This window comes from Ciconia boyciana, chromosome 18 (genome assembly GCF_034638445.1).
Source record: "Ciconia boyciana chromosome 18, ASM3463844v1, whole genome shotgun sequence".
NCBI classification, from domain to species: domain Eukaryota; kingdom Metazoa; phylum Chordata; class Aves; order Ciconiiformes; family Ciconiidae; genus Ciconia; species Ciconia boyciana.
In genome coordinates, this window is record NC_132951.1 from 10204138 (window position 1) to 10221170 (window position 17033).

A 17033-nucleotide genomic window follows, 5' to 3' on the forward strand; every position below is an offset into this window, starting at 1 on the left:
TTCACTGAGTGTTTTTCTGCAGTATTCGTAAGGTGACTTGCAAAGGCTTGATAGGATCTGCTGGCATCCCGTACCGGTGATATTTTGTGTGACAACTTTGCACAGAGGTAACACACCATTCTCCCACTGCACCCACAGTATCTGTCTTTTCCCTGCAACCCCCCGACGTCCCATCCTTTCCCAAATAGGCTGATTTTTTGCATACCCAGCTCCTCTGGAGAAGTGCTATAGACCTATGCAGAGAAGGGGGATTTTTTCTCTTCCTCCTGCCTCCTAATGGTGCAGCCTTATCAGCACTGTCTTACAGTAGTCCTGACCTGTATAATACACCCAGACACGAATGTGTCAGCAATGCTCAGTGCACTAACGATAAGGCTCATCATAGATACCTCATGGGCTAAAGACACAGGGATGCGTTTATTAGCCATTTCCTACAGATAAGGACCTGAAACACGGATAAACCTGGCGTGCCCTGGAAGTCCCACGTGCATCACCTGCCACCGCACATGTGGCTTGTTCTGTTTGAGGAGTGACTCCACACGGCAACTTACTTTTTTGAAAGCATCTGTATGACTCGTTGAGCGCATCCCTGAGCATTATGCCCATCGCCGATCAATGGAGGCACATTTCTTTTCCATTCATCCCTCAGGGCCAAGGCCTGAGGAAAACAATGTTAAAAAGGATAGCTTTGCCCTTGGCGTCCTGAAAGACGAGCGCCTCATCTCTGATGCAGGGCATGCAGCCTGCTTACACGAGCAGACCTGGAACAGACCTCTGCTCCTGCAGGACTTGTTTTGCCTTCAGGACTCTCTCCTGGCTGCATCGTTAACCTGGGATTTCTGCTAAAGCACAAAAGCTATATGAAACTCAGCTTATTTGCTTTTCAACCTAATAAATAAACCTAATTTCTCAGATTGATGTTTTGATTAGCCAAGTGGAAGCTGGTGTTTGAACAGTAAGGTGCTTATCTGAAAACATAAAGCTCTTGAATAAGCGATTCCAGAGTGGTGAGCTCAGATCCGGTAGCCTGGGCTATTTTTAAGTGTCTGTTTTACTTAATGCAGCTAAATTTTCACGCTAGCCCAGGAACTTGGTGCTGGATCCGGGATATAAATAGAAATTAGTCTAGCAGGCTCTGAAAATAAACCAGTTTGAGATGCCTGGTTCCAGCTATCTGTCTATAGCCCTCGCTCTTGGCACCTGGACAAGCAGCCAGTTGGGAGGAAGGACTCGAACGTCACTGCTAACGTGGCCATCTGCTCTGCCGCTTGGCTTTGCTCACCATAAGCAAACTGTCTCTGAAGAGGTCACCTGCTTATAAGGAAAAAATATCTTACCCAGACCAAAAAGAAGCTTGGAAACTCATCCCCCACATAGCTGGGTCCCCGCTTTGGGAAGAAAGGGCCCATGCTTACACCAAAGTCTGCTCCATTTCTGCTGCAAGCTTCTTTGGTTTCCCAATGTCCCAATGAGAGGGACTGGGGTACACAGAGAAAAGGATGGTGGGAGCAAATAAAATCCAAAAGCTAAAGCAAAGCATAGGGAAGAAAATATTATATGAGCATGGGACCAACAGCTACAAGAAAATTGCCAAATTTCATCAGCTTCCCAAAAGGCCTGGCTATTTCAGCAGACATGGCTGCTCAGAGGATTAGTTTCCCTTTTCCAAAATTAGAATAAACAAGGGAACCTGGAGATCCAGGGAAAATTCTCCACGGGGACACATCCACCCAGCAGCATCCTCCAAAACAGCTGTTTTCTGGAGCACATCATGGGAAACCACCACATCATGCATGTCTGGGTATGTCTCACCGGCAGCAGCCAAGCACATCTGCACCAGCCCTCGCCTGCGCTTCCCCAGAGCTCCCACCCGGCCCCAGGAAAGTGCTTTTAGGTGGGTTTGTATCAACAGTGGTCGGGTGCTCCTGGGTCACCTCCTTCTGCTACACCAGGATTAAGGTCGGGGGATGAAAGCAGCTCTGCTCCCTGCAGAAGGCACACAGCATGCACCGCTGGTTTGGTTCTCCTCCTTCTGGAACAAATTATTTGCACTTCCCAAAGACCAGCCTCTCCCTGTTCATTCTTTGAACTGGCATCCCCCAGCCCAGCCACAATTAGCTTTTGCCAAGGGGTTGGACAGAGAAGTAATTAAAAAAAGGGGGTCACTGCCTTAAATGCTTTGTAGGTGGGATCCAGTGGGGGAGGCAGCGTGCATGCTTCCACTTCAGAAACAGCAAATGGAGAAGAAGAAATTGTAGCCATGTCCCTGCAATCACCATGGGCAGAATACCAAAGCCCCCAGCTCCCACACAGTCCCAAAACACCAGGAGGATTTTCAGAGCGACTGGCTCCCCGTCACAGAGAAAGCCTGTGATAAAGCCTGGATGGAGCCCAAATTGCCCAAACCCTTGTAGCCACAGGGCTCTGCACTCCCTGACATCAGCGGCTTCAGATCTGCAGAGGGAAACCACACTGATGAGTTTTCTCTGCCTTTTGAGTGTGTTACAGTAACTTCTTGCCACAGTAATTTGTAATACAGATTTTCAATACTATCTAGGAGTTAATGCAACCCTGTCTCTAGTGCCAATGGACATGATACAGCAGAGCTGCTGGAATGGATTATGTACAGAGCTTTTTTACCAACAGAAATATGGATGAATGCAAATTTTAAAAACCCCTCTGTCTAGCAGCCTATCATAGGAAATGAATTCTCAAGCACCCTCCAAGAAAGTACAGTGTTGGCAAAATTCATAAGAAAAACATTTAATCTCCTTGGTATTTTGTCATTTTTGTATCCCATTTCTGAATTTCTTTTTGTTGGGTTCTTACAAAAGAAGAATAAGAACAATAATAGTGTAAGGTAGCCAAGGGAAAATATGAGCTAGCTGGGGTTATTTCTATGAACAACTATAGTAATGGGCTTGAACATACAGTGAAGGCAGATGAGACCATAATTCTTAATAGGTATATATTTAATAATCTAAAGTCTGGAAGGAGATGATTAATTGCCTTTGTAGGGAATTACTTACTAAGATTTATACCAAGGAGGAAATAACATTTTCCTGGAATCAATGCATCTTTACTAGTATGTTAAAAAAAAAAATTGTGTTAATAATTTGAGACCTCTCTTCTGACAAAGCCTATAAGAGCCCAAGCCACAACAGCCATTTAACTCCCAGCTGTGCCCTCTTTCCCTCTCCCATCTGCGTCCTGGCCTACCCATTGCCTCTTGCTAGCACCCAGGGCCCAGGAGGGGGGTTGCAGGGATGCAGGAGGAGCAGCAGCAGCACCCCAGGGCCTCGAGATCCTGGTGCCTGGGATCCTGCACAGGCACAGATGAAGACCTGTAGTGGGGTCCATGCCATAGGGCAGTGTGAGGCCACGTGCCCTGGGAGTGAGCTGCTCCTTGCACAACTGCCTCAGGCAAGAGCTGCAACGTGCTGCATTTTTTTATCCCATCAGCTTCCTCCAGCCTCTCTCACAGGGGCTGCCTTGCCCAAGCAAAATACAGCACGTTCCCTGCCCAGAGAATTGCATTACCTAATCAGATGTGAAGGAAATGGAGAAATGAAGCTGCTTGCGTAAGAGCACAGTGAGAGCAGAGCCAAGGAGTGGAGCTGGCATCTCCTGGCCTACCCTGGGCACCCAACTGTTGTGCCCATTTAGGAAACCTCCCACATGATTTCTCACATCCTCCGTGTCTGTCTTGTCTCATGGTGAAGGAGAAGAGGGAGGATGAGAAGGAAGGTCGGCTCTGCGGGGGTGCTGTGTGGCTCCACACAGAAGAGCTGAGCACAGACGGCAGGATGGCCTCAGGTTACCTGCAGAGCAGGTCAGGTACCAGACTGTGTCAGGTACCTGTGGCAGGTGGCAGAGGGATTTTGGCATTTCTTTACCCCATAAGACATCATCTGTCCCTTATAGGGGTGACTCCTGAAGATCTTTTATACTTGAACTCCCTCTTTCCTGTCCTGGGAAGTTGGTTCTGGGAAAACAATCTTTGACATGGAAATCAGATAGCAGAGAGGAGAGGCTGGATGAAAAACTTTGCCTGGGAAGCTGAATGAGCAGGCAGCAAGAGGAGTTATCCCGTGGTGATAAAGCACAGACCTGGGAAGGACCAAGTGCAGCCTAGCCTCAAACAGGACAGCACAGGCACATCTCACAACACAGACCTCAGTCTTTTCCTCAGGCAGGAATCTCTGCCTGATTTCTTCTCGTTACCCCTCAATAATTATTAATCCATTTTTCCTAGAAACACTTTACTCAGTGACACCAGGGGTAGATTTCAGGATCAGGCAGAAAGTCCTGGCCCAGAGACGGGATGGACATCATCAACTGCTGTTACCTGCAAAGGAACATTTCCTGCAGTGCAACAGGGAGAGCAAGAGCAGTCTCGAGCTGGCCCACGTACCAGCAGTTTTGACTCAGCAACTGCTTCTCAGTGATCTGGAACAGCAGCACTGCGTTCCCTGTACTTGCAACCAAGCACGACCGATGCATGCCTTGAGGTCTCACGTAATCCCGATTTCCTGCCCTGGTTCAGATAAGCAGAGCATGACTCTTGCTCAGCCCAACTTTTCTCACATAGCAAGAAGAGGTCCTGTTTTCTCAGGCATTGGGGTCAATCTCACACCACAAAGCTTCAGCTGAGACAAGCATCAAAAATCATTTTGACCATCCCTTTTGCAAGACCCATCGTCACCTCCATGTGCAGCACTGCACTCTCAGCATTTGCAAAGGGGTAAGTGACTGCACGCAGCACAGAGCAGGCAAGCATCAGGTCTCATCTCCATGGCCACATTTGGCACCATTGCTGCTTATCTGGGGTCTATCTGAAATCTCTGCAAAGCCCCCGAGTTGTGACTTTTTAAGCAAATTTTCAGCACTTCCCAATTCCGGTCAGGCAGAACATCTGACGAGAAGCAGCTTTCCTGCAGTCAGCCTTTTGGTTTCAGGCACTGCAGGATCCGCGGTGATGGGGATGACGGGGCTGAGAGTGGTCCTGTGCCCCGGGTGCCCTCCATGGTGCCACATTCTGAATCTGCATCTGGGTGGGATCAGCTTCTGCCCCACAGCTTTGCTCATGGACCCGTCTCCTACTGCCACATCCCTGTGCAAAAAGGGATGTTGATTTAGGCAACGTAATTTAGAAAGTGGTTTAATCGACTTGGCCTCCCTGTGCTAAGGCTAATGATCACTTGAAAGCAGCTTGCCTTAGAGGGGTTAATCAGACCTTTGGGATTTTCAAAGCCTCACAACCCACAACATGAGTCCACTGGAAGTCTGTTAACTGATTCTGAAAATCCCACTCTCCATCCACTCTGAGATTTCAGTATTGCAGAAGCTTTGGCTGGCTGGGCTCTTTGCAAAGACATTAATTTCACCCTTTAATAGGCACAGAAAACTTGATTTCAGCCCCACTTACAGTGCTGTAAATCCAGGCTAACCGTATTAAAGTCAAGGGAGCTGACACTGGAGACTTAAAACTACTATGAGTAAAAGTCACATCAGGACTATGCAGTCAACAGCCTGGCCTACAGCCACCCCGGGCTGATTTGTAAAGCAGCCCAGAGAAATTTTTCTATAAATGTTCCATTAATGTTAACAGCTAAATCCCTGGCCTGCTCTAAAAAGCTCACTCCCATCTAAGTTAGTAACAACCATTCTGATTTAATTTGCTCCCAAAGCTGACAGACCACACCATCAGTGGCTGAAAGCTGATGTAGTTCCTTCCTGTCACTAGCAGGAATATAGTTAGTACCCTGGCTAAGGACCAAGTTTTTGTACCATCCCCTTTCAAGGTACTGAAAAAAATCTGATCAGAAAATACCAAAGACCTTAGTGCTATGACTTCTCCCTCTATTTTTCATCTAAACTTCACCTAGTGGAAAATTCCCCATGAGTGTGAATTTTGGTGGGTTATTTTCTTCTTCAACAAAAGACTTTTGAGGCTTTCTAGTATTCTCCCACCACGAGAAAGATTTTTAAGTAAAGCACACCCTGAAGCTGATGCATCGGTCCCTGCGTTATGCCCAGCACACCAGGTATGCTGGGCAATATTCACCAAACAGTGCGACTTATTAATAGGAAGAAAGTGGCCTTTTTTTTCTGAGCTAAAAAGCAGCAACTGAGCCAACAGCCGAGCACAGCCCTGGTCCATCCTGCACTTAATAAATCCTTTGGCACCAATTTCCCTGTGGTGCTTTGTGATGGTGGAGGGAGCCCGGGGTGCTCAGAGATGCCAGGGCAGGGTGAGGCAGGGCTCAGCAAGGCGCAGTTCACTCCACACCACTTAAATCTTTCCCAGTCCCTGACTAACCACATCCCAAACTTGACTAATACCCAAAGCAATGGTTTCATTCAGGTGAGAAGGAAGAATTAAATACGATTTCATGTAAATAATAAATGGCTTTTTAAACAAGACATTTCAACCCAGAGGGAATTTCTTGCCTCGCCAAGAATGCCCTGGCATTTCCTATTTGCAGCCCAGAGGATCCTTGACTCCTGTCTCACCTGCCCTGTGCCCTAACCACCAGACCGCATTGCCCCGGGTGTAAAAATAACCCAGGAGCTTCAGATGCTCAAAGGAAGAGTGCAGCCATTCATTACTGCTATCACTGATGGCTCCTGATGCAGCTTTCTCATTTTTTCAGCCTGAAAAAAAAAAAATCTGTGGTCCAACCACACAACAACATACAGTGTCATCAGGCGAGACACTTCCCTCTCCATCCTGCTGCTGTAGTCTCTCTTTTATTACTGGAAGCTCTACTGTGCGTTATGAGACACGGTTTATCATTGGGAATGAATCTGGGGTCACAAAAAACCAGAAGTTAGAATACTCAGTCAAGAGCCAAATGTCCTTTTCTCATTTGGCTGCCCTACAGCATTGTAGCATGATTTAACCGCAGCTGCAATTCCTTCCTAATAAATAACTGCATCACATGAAACCCATTACAAACATAGCAGTAATACCCAAGGATTGCGGATAAATACTTTCTGCTTGAATATTTAAGGATCCTGATACTACTTTTGGCTTCAGTCAAAAATAGTTCATCTCTTGGAGTCAGGAGCTCTCATTCTTGGTGATAGGGGAAACCGGATGCCGGCAGGGAGGGAGGAAGAGCATCTGCATCACACTCTGCCATGGCGTGCTCCAGGCAGCGCCTGCCGACCCGACTGACGGACGGACAGCCGGCTCCCTCACTCTCCCACATCCTGATAAATCTAGCCTGCGGACTGGTGCATACTGGTGTGGTTGCACTGATGCCCACGCCAAGTGAAAAACACAACCACAGCTTTTTAGAGAGAAGGCAAATTTACACTTCTAAATTGTTTCAGATCATGTGAACAGTCAGTTTTAGTTTTAGTTCATAATGTGAACTGACTGAGAACCTGAAACTGGAAAGTAATCAAAGAGAAGCGGAAGAGTGGGCAGCTCGTAAAAGAAAAATAAAGGCACAATAGCAAACCATCCCCATGCAGAAAAATAGAAAGTGTTATGAAGAACCAGCATAGTTGCAACAAGAAGTCTTTCAGAAAATCAGAATGAGCAATACAACACCTAGAAATGAAGATATATGGGTAAATACTGTGTAAGAGAGTGGCACAAATATTTAGTGATAAACTCAAATGCTGAGATGCAAACTGAGATGTAGAAAGGAAGGGTTAGGAGAGACACCAAAAAAAGCTTTTCTGCATTCATCAGATCTAAGAGGAGAAGAAAAGGAAACACTGAGAGCCACAGGGAAAGCTACAGTATTAGATACCATTCTTATTTCAATCTTCAGAGAAAAAAACCAAGCTTAATTCTCCCCAGCTGCCTAGCAATGAGGCAGGAATACAGCAAAAAATAAGAGCTGTATACATTAAAAAAACCATCAAATATTCAGTAGTATTGAATGCTCTGGTATTTAATGGATGAAAGGCTCTGAAGCGCTAACAGCCATCCCAAAAACTCCTTGCAGACAGTGGTGACCTGGGGCCCAGAGGAAGGGGAGAGATGAGCTGGTCACCCAGAAATGCAGAGAAAAGAGAAGAGTGGATGGTCAGGAAGATGCAACATCAAAAGGCTGAACAGTCTCTACATGAGCCCTCTGAGGACACCACAACAGCAAGAGACAACCAAATAGCATTTTTCAAGAGAAAATTGGGTCCCATAACAGCCTTTCTGACAGATAACTGGCTGGGTGGACAAGAAGGAAGCAGATATATCCAGTTTCAGCAGGGCTTTGAGCACTGTTTTACATGTATGCCTTGTTTGTATATGTTTTTAAGGCTGCCCTACACGAGAGCAGGCTGCTGAAGAAGACACACACAAGTCCTTGCAGCTCTGACTTGCATGTTCACTCATTTATGTGCATCCGGAGAAGAGGCAGAGGAGAGTGATCTTTATCTTCTGCTTTGTGGGCAAATCATCTCACAGTACTGTTCCTTCAGAGGTTGCCAGTAATCGCTAGAAACGCCCAGCCACGAATGACAACTGCAGCAAGGCCCGGCCAGGTGATGGCTCCCATGCCAATGATTAGCAAACAGCAGGAGATGAAATACACCCCAAGGGATATCCTCCTTTGGCTCTGTTGCCAGTGTTTGCTCAGAGTGCCTGAGGATGAGCCAAGCCGGGCTGGCATTGCTGCCACCCATCTGCTCTTGCTGCATGGACAATCAAATCTGCCATCTGTCCCTGGGGCTCTTACAACCCTTCCACCCTCCTGAAACCCTTCCCACGATGGCTGGGCACTTTCCATGTCACGGTTATCAGTTTCTGAGTTGTGTTGGTGTCTCTTTTCCCCCTCAGTAAGGATGTCACCTTGCCAAGGGCTGGGAAAGGCACAGGTAAACAATTTTGCAGGTGTTTTGCCATGGAAGTCTTGCAGTCACCTTCGTCTCATCAGACTTGCAAATGCCAGGACCAATTATTCAGAAATATGCTTTTTGCAATGACTGCATCCAGGCTGGAGAGGAAGAGCTGGGCTGGGCCAGTGGCATGTGCCCGCCAGCAGAAATGAGCACCATGCCACAGCAAAGAGGTCACCAAGGTGACAAGAGCCAATCCCACCTGAGGAATATTTGATTCAACAGGAATTCCCCAGCACCTATGCCAAGAACAAAGCATCCGGAAAAACACCATGCCAACTTTGGGGCCAAAATAACTTTCCCTGTCTTGTTATCCATAGTCATGAATAATTGCCATTGCAAGAGTCTCACTGGCTCCTGTGCACCAAGACCCCCTCCAACCCTGTGTGCCGGACCTCTGGAGGAAAGCCTTGATTGGACTTGCTGACATTTTGCTTACACCTTGACTCCTCCTGGCGCCGATGAGGTCTTCTGACACAGCACATCAGTCTGCCTGTGGTTGTTTTTCAGCACTTAAGTAAACAGCAGCAGCACCATATTTACAGAAGCGCATTTTGCCTCCTTGCTGCCCCGCAGCCCCCTGAGCTGCTCCGGAGCAGCAGCCACAATGCTTGGCTGCCTTGCAGTGACCCAGCCCCCTGGGTGCTAAATGTCACCCTTCCTTTCTTCTGAACTGGACCAGACCCCTAAACCCTTCTCTCCCAGCTTATTTCCTCCTAAGCAAGCAGGTATTCAAAGAAAAAGTGCAACTATGGAGCTAAGCTGAAGTACTGGGAGAAGGGCAGCTGCAGCAATGCTGAGGGTAAAATCCACCAACAAAACTGGGAAAATAGTGAGCGTTTAGCTGTGGCCACATCGCTCCTTGTAACAGCTCTAGTTTCATTCACGCTAAAGGTATCTTCAGGTCTACCTGTAGAACCCACAGGTCACAGAGGTGGCTACAGCGGAGATGCTCTGAAACGGAGTCAGACTGATGGCTGGAGATGAGGTCCCTCATTAACTTCACAGGTTAATGTTCTGTGGTCATGGGCAATATCAGAGGTTTTAATGGATGATTGGTTGCCTGCAGTCCATGGATTAATTTGAGGACTAATTTTTTCAGAGGTGCATGCATTTCTTGAGAAGGACAATCAAGAGGCTGAGGTGTCTCATCTTCAGAAAAGCTCAGGTCTCACATCAGCAGTTAACTGCCCTGCTTTTCCCAAGATCCTGGAGCACTGGGTGCTGTGCTTTACAGAAAACATGGCCTTGAGTAGCCTGATATCAACCGCAAACTGCTGAGCACTTACAACCATAATTTGCTACTTACAAGAGGACTGAGCTGTTCTGAAAGCCCAGCCCAGATTACGGGTTTCAAATACTTGAAAATCTGTCCCTAAAATCTTAATCCAGTTTATGGACTCATCATGAATGGAGCTGAGCCATTCTTGGAAGGAAAACTTGGCAAAAGCAGTCTTTCTCCACTGTATCAGTAGAAACCACATTCAAAGCTCAGGCCAATAAATCTAGATTGGGGACTAATTAAAACCTGTAACAGCCTTTCTCCATGACTGAGGGGAGCGGTGATATCAGGGCAGCAGCCAGAACATTGTAATTGCACAGGAACAGGATCGACACCAAAAGTCACTTCTAAGGTTGCTCTCTAGGTCACACACATGGTTGGGAGCTGAACGCTCCTCGGCTCCAGTCAAGCTAAGCCTACTTGTGCCAAAAAGCTGTCTTCTGCAGCCCTACCCAAAACAGCAGGTTGTGCCTTGATACCATCAGTGTGTACCAACATCTTTTCCTCCTGCAGAACAAGGCACGGGGAGAGGAGCTCAATTCTCCTCTCCCAGCAGCATTACATCCATACAGTGTTATTGAGGTTAATGGAGTTGTTCTTCCCCTATTTATACTTAGTGGGAAGAAAAACAGATGTGAATGTGGCTATTCTTTATAAAAAGTCTTCTAACAATAGCTGTCTTTCAATAGCTTATTTACTGCCCATCGGTGACTCCAAAGTAAAACCTGTTCAGCTGTTGATCTAAAAGACTTCCCCTTCACGGCTAATCCTCAATGATCCTTGCTGTTCTCTGGCAGCCAGGCTGAATTGTCTCTCAATTGCCCACATCAATAAATCATACATTATCTATGCTTGAATTTGGTTAAGACTCAGGCTAATGATGCATGAGATAGAAGAGGACTCAGCTGATGTAGTTTTAGTTGTGCTGCTCAGTAAAACTGGTCAAAGTGGAAAAAATAGCTAAGATGGATTTTCGCCATTAAAAATCGACTTGTCTGATTTAGTGCACGGATAGGAGCAGATGCACTGATTAAAATCATGATGTATTTGTGGAGTCTCACACATCGGCAAGAGAAATATGAAGTGGCAGAAGGGCCTAAGAAATATTTGCTGCAAATAGACATGATGAGCACCATAGCAGAGCACCTGTACAAATGCATGGGTGCCTTGCTGGGAGCAAGCAGAGAGCTGAGATGTTCTCCTGGCCCAGGAGACCTCAAGCAGCACCAGATGTGCAGAGGCAGTGCACCGCAGGACAACCTCTCCTCCAAGGCCTCTTGCCACCCACCTTTTCTCTTTAGCTTAGCACCATCTAGAGGGACGCATCTTCAAACCCGAGGCGTCAGCTCTACAGTGCACATTTGACACAGGATAACACCCATCTGAAACACATTGGTTTTGGAGTTGGGGGAAACCAAACAATTGAAAGCAAAGCCTCAAAAGAGCAGTTTACTCCTCCAGCCGCCTTCACTATTTGTTAAAGCACATGGCTGTGCTGCGATCATTCCCCTTGTCCTGGTGAGCTCTTCTGTGAAATGGAAAGATGGGTCCTCCAGAGAGGGGTGGAGGTTGGGGAGGTAAGGGGGGGAGGACTGGAGGGGGATGCTCAGGGTTTGGGGGGGGGTTCTTGAATTATTTTTTTTTAACACTTACAGATCTTGCATCACATACTCCTGCAGGCTTCAACGACATCTGACGATGTGGTGGGAAGTCCTCTATGGTTTAGAGCAGAGGTCATTCTTCACGTCCATTCAAGCCTTTGCCTTTCACTAACACCACACAGCAGCGTGACAGGACACCAGCTGAACTAAAGGTTTCATTTGCTGCATTTCATATGCTGCATTTTACAGTTTTCTTTCAGCCCAGTGCATCAGAGCTTACTCAAATCTCCCGACATGAAACACCAGAACAAGACCAAGGGCAGGGTGCAGTGACGTTAGCTCCTCTCTATCTCACACACTGATCTTGCACGTTCTTCTGCAGCAGTCCAGACTGCTGACTTGCAGTGCTGTGAGATGCAATATCTGCACTCCATCAACCACATCTCTGGCCAACCTTATATAATCCCAAGGCAAGGCCATCAAAACCAAAGTCCAACCTGCCTGAATCAGTGAGTGCTTGGTCTGGAGATAGGAAACACGTTGCCTTGGTCAAAGGGCAAAGCAGAAGCTTTCAGAATTCACCCGACTTTGAGACTAAGGAATAAGTATCAAGCACAAACAGCAGCAAAGTTTTGCAAAGGATGTAAAAAAACCTGCATTTCTTTAGTAACTGGCTGCAGTGACCCTGAGGACAAAAATCAAGCACTGCTCTGGAGGTGGTACGTGGGAAGAACCCTGGAGAAATCAAGGCCAATGCTACTGCCTACATCTTGTCTGCTAGGGATGTCACCCTTACCTTCCCCTGCATGCAACAGGACGTGGTATAAGAGGGTTTGAAGGTACGGCTGGGGGAGGGAAGGACATTCACATCCCTGCAGCATACAGACAGCAGCAGGAAAGGAGAGGAAACATCACTTTCTCCACCCCTGCTCCATACAAGCAAAGTGCATGCTGCAGCACTCCTCTCCAGCTCAGCTTAGAGATGGCAGCACGAGATTTACCTCCCCACATCTCAAACCCAGGTCCTCCGTCTACAAAACACCAACAGCAGCTCCTCCAGCCAAGGCCAAGCCGCCTTTCCGGCATGGTTGGCTCAACCCTCGGTGCTGCTGCCCACAGCCAATGCTCGGAATGCTTTCTCCATTCCGGGAGGTGCAGGGATCCCAAGCCCAGCACGGTGCAGCCCTGCCCGGAGGCAGCACCAGGCTGAGCCTGCCTCCCCGCGCATGACCGGGTGTTACTGGAGCAACATCCCCGCGGGAGAGAAGGAAGGAGGAAGCCGGGCTGTAAAGAAATAAAACCACTGCAGAGCTGACTGCAAGAGGAGAGAGAGGAAGAGATAGGCTGGCTGGAAAGGACAGCTTTGCTGAGCCTGGGAGAAAATGGTTTGAGTAATTATCAATGGTAAGAAAACTTCTCGTTTGAGGCTAAAGAGCTTAGAGGGATTTCTGCATGGTAAATACTCTGCATATTTTATGGCCTTGGCTTGTGGGGGGATAAAGGCTGGTGCTGGAGTGGTTTGAAACACAGCCAGGACGCCAGACACAGAAACTCCCTTTTAGCCCGTTAAATCGAGTCCCCTCCATTTCCTCTGTTACTTTTGGCCATAACCTGCCATGGGTCCAGCGCAACCTCCAGCAGATCCTCCCCTGTGAGGATTCCCAGCTCACGAAGCGGTCCTGCTCTGGGCTCTCTGGGAAGGGTTTTTTGAGGTAGCTGGTGTTTTGCATTGCTGCAGCAAGCAGACCGGTCTCCCCTTTCCCACCAGCCTGCCGCTATGTGGCCAGGAAGATGGGGACCCTGTGCAGCCGGGAGCACCAGGAGCCGCCACCCTGCCCGGTGCAGGCAGCCCCCCGCAGCCGCCACCAAAGTAAGTCTGCAGCTCGCTGGGGATGAGGACATCCACGCGCCCCAGCCCCAGCCACGCTGGGGATGGAGGGGCCAGGGCTCGCCTGGGCTCACAGGCTGGCGGGGCGGGGGGGTCTGGTACCTCCTGCTGCTGCCCGCTGTCTCGGGCAAGCTGCTGCCCGGCCCGCAGGGGAGATACGCTGGGTCCCCATCCCTCCCTGCCTGTGCTCCAGCCACCATAGTCTTCCTCAGAGCCGGGTACTTTGTCTGAGGAAGAACCGTAACAGGTAGAAGCTGCAAAAGTTTATTTTCTTTCCTGCTTTATCTTCCCTCGCTGGGTTTTGCCTTTAAATGTCATGGCTGCGTCCCAGCCCCTGACAGAGAGGATGAGCAAATAGCAGCCTTTGGAAGGGAGGACAGACTTACTCTGGGGGTAATCAGAGGGGTGAGTGGACGTAACCTGCTGAAGCACCGCTTCCCCAGAGCTATGTCTCCCTGGGGCAATCTTTATTATTTCAGGCACCCTGCTAAATACCAAAATGCATCACCATGCACGCCAGCTGGCAGCGAGAGATTTCTGTCCTTACTGCCAATCTTCCCCAGCCCCTTCCTGGCCCTTTTAAAATGCACAAATCACTATGACTTTGCAGATCACCCATGCGATGCCCCCGATTCAGCATGGCGGGTAGGACAAGGACCTTCCTGGCTCCCCGTCCCTGCCCCAGCCTGGGGCTGCTCCCTGCGAGGAGGGCTCACCGAGGAGCTGCTCCTGCATCACCCGGCTGTGCTGCTCAGGCGTTAAAGCTCCCTGTCAAAATGAAATCATTTTTGAACAGCAGACAGAGGAATCTCAGCATGGGAAAGATCTGCCCCACCAATACCAGTTTTGCTGGTCCGGCTGAGTCATTCCTGGTTGCTCTTGTGCAAACACGCCCAGAGCTGCACCCAGGCACGGGCGCATTCCCAGGCAGGTGCCACATGGGTCAGGTCGTGCCCTGTGGGCTCCTACCTCTGCCTAGGGTGTCACAGGAGACTAGCAGGGAAGATGCAGGGCTGAGCCCTTCCCTTTCTGCTGCTCCCATGTGCTGTGTGCAAGGCGGGGGAAAGGGAACCGCACGCCGCGGGGTGCTACAAAATCTCCAGAATATCACCTTTCCCCTAAAAGAACAGCTGGATCCTTAATAGGGGGAGAAGGTGGGGGGAAAAATGTTGTCTCCCTTCGCTAATGCCTTAATTAAGCACATATGAAGGAAAAGCGGAGCATTAGTCATCTGGCCTGCCATGGGAGCCAGGACTTTGCAGAGGCCCCAGCTGGGAAGAGCAGAGCGGGCGCTTGGGTGTATTAGCAAGAGGAATCCAACTCCTCCTTTGAGCAAAGAAGTTAAGCTCCTTCTCTGCAGTTAATTGCTGGGTGTTTAAAGGCAATCAGGGGAGCTGCCCCAGTTGGCACCAGCAGAGGGTCTGGCCCTGTGCCTTTCTGGCAGGTCGGGCACGCTGGCCCCGCAGCTGCTGCGGATGCAGGGGCTGCTGCAGTGCGCAAGGCAGCGGTGGTCTGTACCTCTCCTCAGCGCAGAGCAGCCCACAGCTGTGAGCTTTGCGGCACCCCAGGGAAAGCTGGCCCGGGGCAGGGCGTGAGGTGCGTGCAGCTCAGCAGAGGACACATCTGGCTGGGAAACGTGGGTGATCTGGAGGCACGGGTGGTGTCCAGGTCACAGCTTGGAAACTGCAGAGCTTTATCCCCTCGCTGCAGCAAGGTGGGCTCTGCCGGAGAGCTCTCTGTCATAAATCTGGCCTGACTCCCTCGCACTTACCTAGTGTTATTTACAGTTCCCATCAGGAGGTTTTCCGAGCAGCTTGCCAGTTCACACCCCAGCCTTGTCCCTTCAGTAATAATCTTTCCCCTTGGATAACCCTGAATCCCCCTCTTTTCTCCGATGCTTGTGCATTTGCAGATGTAAAGGCAGAGGTATCAGCAGACCCCCAAGCAAGAGCCTCGCTTCCCAGGAACGACGACCCCATCCAAGACCAGCCCTGCAGGTCCTGAGGGTAAAAGCCCTCGTGGTCCTCCCCTGAAGGCCGCGAGCTTTCTTCCCACAGTTTCCTCAGGGAATCCGTTTCCTGGGAATCCTGCAGCCCGGGGACTGGAAAATATCAGCAAATCCCCCCCTGTATCTGCTCTCAACACAAAAGCACGACGATAGAAAATGTCCTGATCGGTCTCTTGTTACCAGAATTTTCTAGCTGGCAGAAAAAAAGATTGCCAACGTGTATCAGATGCTCTTGGCACTTTTGGGCCATGGAGCGCCAGGGGAAGAGCATGAGCCATTGCATCCTAGCAGCAAATTGGATTTTTATACTGTGAAACCAAATTGTGCTCCCAATGATTTTGGTATACATTCAGACAATTTCCATGAAGGTAAAATCAGCTCCTGAGCTAGAGTAAGGAGTCTTAGAGCTTAGGCCTGTGGAAATCCTATGATGTTTTGTACAATCCCCTTCCCCATGCCCAGTAAGCTGGTGAAGCTGTGCTTACCGGGCAGCCAGCACCCTGGCGTGATGCGCAGCACCCACAGAGCAGAGGGCTGCAGGGACGGCACTCGGATCCCCCCTCCAGCAAACCCCGCGCCGTCACAGAGAGCAATGACAGCAGAATCGCAAACTCCGCTTGTGCGGGGAGGAATCTGCCCGACCCCTTCCTGTGACAGCCCAAGCTGAACCAGAAATAAAGATGGATGAAAAAAGGCTGGTTGGCAGTGTGGTGGTTTTTCTCCTGGAAGGGGTCTGCCGTCATACCGTGTTTGAACAGACTGATGCTTTGGATCGTACATTGGCAGCACCGGGGCTCATTACTGAGGCTTGCCTTGCTGCTCACGTAGGAAGAGAAGGACCTTGTCTCACCTTTGCTTGTGATTGATAGAAACAACAGGGGAGGGGGCAGAGGCATCCCGCACCCCTGGGCACAGCTGGCACTCAGCTCCTGGGTCTCCAGGGCTCAGCCTCTTGCTGCCACCCTGAGCGATGGTTTGGCCTTCGGTACCAAAGACTTTTCTGGTACAATACCACGTGAGGGGGAGATGCTCGGTGGAAGGATGGGATGTACGCAATGGAGGGATGTGCACAAACTCGTGACCTTAATTTTAAAACCCTCCTGGCTTTGTGCGGGGCAGGTGAGCTTTGTTAAGGCATGCTGAGCTTTGTTAAGGCAGGAGAAGCACAAGCACTGCCCAGGGGAACACGGGGCTCTGCGGGAGATGGGGAGGGAGGGAGGGAGGGCAGGCAGACTGGGAGGTGCAGAACAGACCCGAATCTCCCATACACGCTTGGCCACAGCGAGGCTGGAAGACACAGACCTTAGGACTCTTCATTCTGACTATTGCCGCATTGTAGGACAGCTATCACCACCAAACCATGTGGTTAGGTGGTCAGGTAAACATCAGTGCATGCAG

General features: G+C 49.4%; 1 long non-coding RNA gene across 1 annotated transcript; it reads left to right on the plus strand.

Moving 5' to 3' along the window:
• Positions 1-12916: 12916 nt before the first annotated feature.
• Positions 12917-16339, plus strand: LOC140661215 (uncharacterized). Its single transcript, XR_012045667.1, has 3 exons — positions 12917-13143; positions 13508-13609; positions 15540-16339. It is a non-coding gene; the product is annotated as an uncharacterized lncRNA (long non-coding RNA).
• Positions 16340-17033: the final 694 nt, after the last annotated feature.